Genomic DNA, 6,953 nt, shown 5'->3' with positions numbered 1-6,953 from the left:
TATGATAACAGAAGTAGGAATAGATTGCCAAAGATACAAAATAACAAGCTCCTAACTTAGCCGCGAAGTTAAGACTGGCCGGAGAATATTTACATATATATACATACATATCCAAAACCCAAAGTACATATACATAATCCTGCCTCTCCATAAACCTCTAAGAGGATAAAAAAGAACAAGTTAAGCGGAGAGAAAGCTAAGTACATATTTATTTATATCTTTACAACAAAACTACCCAGTAACCCCTCCGCTTTAAGAGTCCAGACGCCTAACGAGATGCCTCTCGACCTGCATCTGAAAAACAACAACATAGTATGGAATGAGAGCCAGAGGTTCTCAGTATGGTAAAGGTGCCACACACATAATATATAAGGCCCTGGGAATGCCAGAGGCAATCCTAGAACGCCGACACTCAGATTAAAGTGCTTAAAGTATTAAACATTAGCCATAAAAGGTGATTTTCTAAAAATATTTAATCCTAACTTAACTTAACCTTAAATCTATGTCCCATACTGCCATTCTTCCATACCTCCAACTCCTTCATGCATTCTCACAGACAAATAGACAAATAAGGCAAACACAAGAAGGTTACAGTTATTACAGGTAACAAACACACATTTAGCATGGCAAGTACATATAGGCACACCCAATTAAAGCACAAGCAAGTAATTCAAGTAATATGCATATGATGCATGCCTGTCTTATGGCTTATGAGGCTCATCTGTCAGTTATCTAGCCAACTCGACAAGTCTGAATTGTCCTTAGACTGTCCCCCGACGTGCATCCTATTGAGTCTATGCATAGCTTTTTCTCAAATAATCAATATTGCACAATGGGGGTAACATTCCCGGGAATTTATATAGTGTCCGGTCACACTTACGTCGTAGGGTCAACAGAGTATCGAGTTTTCAACCTGGTACACGTGGTGGCAAGCCACGGCACTTGATCCAGGGAATCTCGTATCTCATATTATTTAAATTCATAAGCTATATAAATAATTCAATTATAATTCATCAACATCCACATCATTCTCAATCACATCTCACTCATCATTATACGTCAATCATATTCAATCCTTATCCTTCATTATCACACCTCCCATTCCGTCCATCAATAGTTCCAATTCAAAACATAATTCATTCTTTTCTAAATGAATCAAACTTAAAACATGCTCATTTTCTAAATAACTCTAAATCAAACCATATAACCTTTGAATCTAAATCTTTTTAAATAATCATATAAACAAAATCTCTAATTTTCATAAAATTTCGGCAGCATCTCCTCTAAAACTCAGACTTTGCCACCTTTTTCGGTTCCAAACCTGCTTTCTTTTCAATTCAACATACCCTTCCTCATCATCATAACAGTCACCACAATAAATCTACCTTAGATCAACAATTATACTCATACAATATTCAAATCCAACAACCAAAATTCAACTAAGGATCATAGTTCACTAATCTTAGGCTTCTAACACAAAATACCTCATTATCACAACAACCTCCACAATAGTTATACCTCAAACCAATAATTCATCAAATCATTAGTAAATCAACGAGCACCAAATCAACCATGTTCATCAACAATAACATTCAACCATAATTATCTCCAAATTAACATAACAACATTCACCATCCAAAATTAATAACTAATTATCCAATAAACTTCAACCAAATATATTCATCGACAAATTACTAAATATTAAATATACTCCTACATTCCAACTTATCCTATGGTCATCTAGCCTAAGTTTTTACAGAACATTATATATTAAATGCAAGAAACCTAAACCATACCTTGGCCGATTTCCACATAACGACCAAAGCTATTTATTCAAAACCAAGGCAGCCCCTCAAAACTCAACTAATCCGCTTCCTCCAAGTTCCAGTATTCACAATTTAAAGTTCCAATTATTTATTCACAACCTAATACACATTCATAACAAATATATATCCAATTTAATACTCAAAGTTCAAATTCAATGAAAATAAAATAGAATTATCATATCCTCACCTTACCCAAGCTTCACATAAGCAAGAGTGGAGATTTTTCCAAGGTTTTAAAAACCGGACCGGTTATTAAACCGCTCTAGTCACTGATTCACTGGTTTACTGGTCTAACCGGTCTAACCGTGGTTCAAGGTTCAACCGGAAAAACCATTTTATAATAAAATAATAGATAAATTATAAATAAACATTCTAAAATATAATTATAGTTTAATATAAATTTTAAAATATTACATAAAATGTCATCATCCAAACCCAGCCATATGATCTTATCAAAATACAAATACTTTAGTGAATAAACATAGGCAAACAACTCTACCACAATCAACAAAAGATAAAAAGGAAGAGAAAACAGAGAGACAAACAACATATATCACACATTCATATATACAACAATTGACAAGTAGAGACACGAACTACATAAACAAATTGGAAGCTTGTTGGAAATGGCATTATCAAAACTGCAGAGTCAAGTCTGCAATCTCCCAATCTAAAAACATGAGAAAGTACCTATGAAAGTTCTCAATTACAATTGTTACCAATAGAAACCAAAATAAAAATGGGTCAAAAAATGCAACTTACCCATTTTTAATCCTAAGCTTCCCTGTATTTCCTATTATAATCACCAACCTAAAAATATCAACCATTTGACAAAAAATCCATAGTTTAGTAACAGTTTTCTATTAGCATCTGTGTTGGTCCTGGTAGCAAGATAAATTCACAGCTTAGATATTCTTGATTTTTTGTAAAGTGGGTTCTGTTAACAATTTAATCATCAATCCTCAATTTAATGAACAAGATTAACAAGATTTTTAATTTAAGCAAAAAAGCAGTGAGCAATGGGCAACGACAGAGTCATCAATCATCAATTCATCATCAATCACAGGTTCACAAAAACCCACTGCAAATTAGTCAATAATTATTCAACTCAGTAACAAGTAACAACAACAAAATTCACAGCTTTAACTAACAATGATTATTCAACAAAGTTCACAGTTCACAGTAACGAAAAATTAATCAATTATAGTTAAAAATTATTAAAAATGCAAAGCATATTCAATAATCATGCAATGATTTCTGAACAAAGCATAAAAAAAAAACGAAGAACACATGAGCTCTGAGTCACTATCCTTCGATCTCTGAGGAGGACGGATGGCGACAGCCGACGGCAACAGACGACGGCGACAAGATGACGGCTGCCGAGCACGAGGAAGAAGCAACGCGCCTGCGACGGTGACTGCAAACAGATCGAGGACTTGGAGAACTCCCCTGACTGTGATGCACGAAGACTCGAGAAGACAAACCCCTGACTGCGACAGACGGCGACAGACAACAGCGACAAGACGACGGCCACCGAGCTCGAGGGAGAAACGGCGCGCCTGCGACTTGTGACTGCGAACAGATTGAAGACTTGGAAGAAACTCCCCTGATTGCGACGCATGAAGACTCGAGGAGACAAGCCCCTGACTGCGACGGACGACGGCAAAGACAACTCCTCCTTGCGGCGGTGGGGGCGGCTAGGGTTTTTCCCTTGGTTGAGGCTGGGCGTATTTGCTCGAATGAATAAGGAAGGAGATGGATGAGTATAAGACGCGTTTTGGCTTCTTTGATTTCCCCTTAAGCACAAAATTGTGTCGTTTTGTTCAAATCGGCCGGTTCCGGTTTCGGTTTGACCGGCCGGTTCTCGGCCGGTTTAGCGGTTTATGGCCGGTTTTGTAATTTCCGGTTTTAGACATCAAACCAAACCGTTATTATCACCGGTTTGCGGTTAAACCGGTCAGACCGGCCGGTCCGGTCCGATTTTCAGAACCTTGGATTTTTCTCAAGCTAATTGGATCCTAAAACATTAGAAATGAAAGAAATTTAACATTCCCATTAAAAATTCAAAAATTAGGAGGAAAGAGGCCTGAGAGTGATTAAACAAGTTACCAGTGAAATTGTTCCGATAGAAATGTAGAGCTCAACGCGGTGGATGCGTGGCCGCAAATGGTGCGGCGATCGGAGCTCGGACGGAGAAGTTATGACGGGTTGAAATTTGCCGTAAGGGTTCGGCACCCTTTTCTCTTCTCTGGAGCTTTCAATCTCGTTTCAGATGAAATGAGAATGAAGAAAGGGCGTGGGTCCATTTAAAGCTGGCCCGGTTGGGCCCACGGCTTGGTTTGGGCCTAGTTCAACCGGTTCGACCCGTTCGGTCCAATCCTGGACCGATTTCTTTGAAATTAGTGTCAAAATTCTCGTTTCGATGAGCTCTACCTTAATTTGATATAATATTCGCATTTCTAATCCTCCTTATTAAAAAATAATTTATTGACTAATTATCTACTAATTTAACCGGGGTTTACATCTGGTGCACGAAATTGTGATCAATACTTTTTCACAACTCAAATAATCCCTAGTAATGGCCCCAAAACTTGGTGCTCAATACCATGGCATAAACACAACTTCGCACAACTAACCAGCAAGTGTACTGGGTCGTCCAAGTAATAAACCTTACGCGAGTAAGGGTCGATCCCACAGAGATTGTTGGTATGAAGCAAGCTATGGTCACCTTGTAAATCTTAGTCAGGCAAACTCAAATGGGTATGGTGATAAACGCATAAAACATAAAGATAAAGATAGAGATACTTATGTAATTCATTGGTAGGAACTTCAGATAAGCGTATGAAGATGCTTTCCCTTCCGTCTCTCTGCTTTCCTACTGTCTTCATCCAATCCTTCTTACTCCTTTCCATGGCAAGCTTAAGCAAGGGTTTCACCGTTGTTAGTGGCTACCTCCCATCCTCTCAGTGGAAATGTTCAACGCACCCTGTCACGGCACGGCTATCCATCTGTCGGTTCTCGATCAGGCTGGAATAGAATCCAGTGATTCTTTTGCGTCTGTCACTAACGCCCCGCCCTCAGGAGTTTGAAGCACGTCACAGTCATTCAATCATTGAATCCTACTCAGAATACCACAGACAAGGTTAGACCTTCCGGATTCTCTTGAATGCCGCCATCAGTTCTAGCCTATACCATGAAGACTCTGATCTCACGGAATGGCTGGCTCGTTTGTCAGGCGAGCACTCGGTTGTCAGGCGATCAACCATGCATCGTGTATCAGGAATCCAAGAGATATTCACCCAATCGAAGGTAGAACGGAGGTGGTTGTCAGTCACACGTTCATAGGTGAGAATGGTGATGAGTGTCACGGATCATCACATTCATCAAGTTGAAGAACAAGTGATATCTTAGAACAAGAACAAGCGGAATTGAATGGAAGAACAATAGTAATTGCATTAATACTCGAGGTACAGCAGAGCTCCACACCTTAATCTATGGTGTGTAGAAACTTCACCGTTGAAAATACATAAGAACAAGGTCTAGGCATGGCCGAATGGCCAGCCTCCCAATGATCTAAGAACTAGATGTCCAAAGATGATCAAAGGATCTAAAATAATCCAAAGATGAAAATACAATAGTAAAAGGTCCTACTTATAGAAAACTAGTAGCCTAGGGTGTACAGAGATGAGTAAAAGACATAAAAATCCACTTCCGGGCCCACTTGGTGTGTGCTTGGGCTGAGCAATGAAGCATTTTCGTGTAGAGACTCTTCTTGGAGTTAAACGCCAGCTTTTATGCCAGTTTGGGCGTTTAACTCCCATTCTTGTGCCAGTTCCGGCGTTTAACGCTGGGATTTTTGAGGGTGACTTTGAACGCCGGTTTGGGCCATCGAATCTTGGGCAAAGTATGGACTATCATATATTGCTGGAAAGCCCAGGATGTCTACTTTCCAACGCCGTTGAGAGCTCGCCAATTGGGCTTCTGTAGCTCCAGAAAATCTACTTCGAGTGCAGGGAGGTCAGAATCCAACAGCATCTGCAGTCTTTTTTGGTTTCTGAATCAGATTTTTGGTCAGGTCCCTCAATTTCAGCCAGAAAATACCTGAAATCACAGAAAAACACACAAACTCATAGTAAAGCCCAGAAAAGTGAATTTTAACTAAAAACTAATAAAAATATACTAAAAACTAACTAGATCATACCAAAAACATACTAAAAACAATGCCAAAAAGCGTACAAATGATCCGCTCATCAACATCCTACCCACCTAATAAAGAATTTTACCCTCAAAATTCAAATCTAGTTACCTGAAAAGAGATGTGGATAGTCCTTTCGCATATCTGATTCGAGCTCCCAGGTATGTTCCTCGATACCAGCTCGACTCCAAGCTACTTTTACTAATGATACTTCCTTCCCGCGTAATCGTTTAATACTGATGTCATCAATTCTCATTGGAATTACTGGGAGTGTTAGATCTTCTCTTACTTGAATTGGTTCCGGTTCTAGAACATGACTTGCGTCTGGAGTATACTTTCAAAGTTGTGATACATGAAACACATCGAGCAAATTTGAAAGATACGGCAGTAAGGCAATTCTATAAGCCACTGGCCCAATTCTCTTCAGAATCTCAAACGGTCCAATATAACGGGGATTCAGTTTCTTAGTCTTAATAGCTCTTCCTACTCCAGTGGATGGTGTAACTTTAAGAAAGACATGTTTTCCTTCTTCGAACTCCAAAGGCTTTCATCTCTGATCAGCATAGCTCTTTTGGCGGCTTTGGGCTATAAGCATTCGGCTACGGATCTTCTTTATCTGCTCAATCGTTTCAGCTATCATCTCAGGCCTTAATAAACTCCTTTCTCCAGTTTCATACCAACACAACAGAGATTGACATTTTCTGCCATACAGAGCCTCATATGGAGCCTTTTCGATGCTCGCATGATAGCTATTATTATAAGCAAACTCTACTAATGGCATATATCAATCCCAGCTCGCCGGCTGGTCCAAAACACAACCCTTAGCATATCTTCCAAGGTCTGAATAGTTCTCTCTGACTGACCATCTGTCTGAGGGTGATACGCAGTACTTAAACTTAACTGAGTCCCAAATGCACGCTGAAAAGCTCCCC

General features: G+C 39.3%; 1 long non-coding RNA gene across 1 annotated transcript; it reads right to left on the bottom strand.

Moving 5' to 3' along the window:
* LOC114927502 (uncharacterized) lies at positions 1 to 3,608 on the bottom strand. The gene is made up of 2 exons (XR_011882186.1): positions 1,797 to 3,608; positions 1 to 294 (listed from the first exon to the last, which is right to left on the bottom strand). It is a non-coding gene; the product is annotated as an uncharacterized lncRNA (long non-coding RNA).
* Positions 3,609 to 6,953: the final 3,345 nt, after the last annotated feature.

The sequence above is a fragment of the Arachis hypogaea genome, chromosome 1 (assembly GCF_003086295.3).
Source record: "Arachis hypogaea cultivar Tifrunner chromosome 1, arahy.Tifrunner.gnm2.J5K5, whole genome shotgun sequence".
NCBI classification, from domain to species: domain Eukaryota; kingdom Viridiplantae; phylum Streptophyta; class Magnoliopsida; order Fabales; family Fabaceae; genus Arachis; species Arachis hypogaea.
This window is presented reverse-complemented; position numbering and strand designations above follow the sequence as displayed.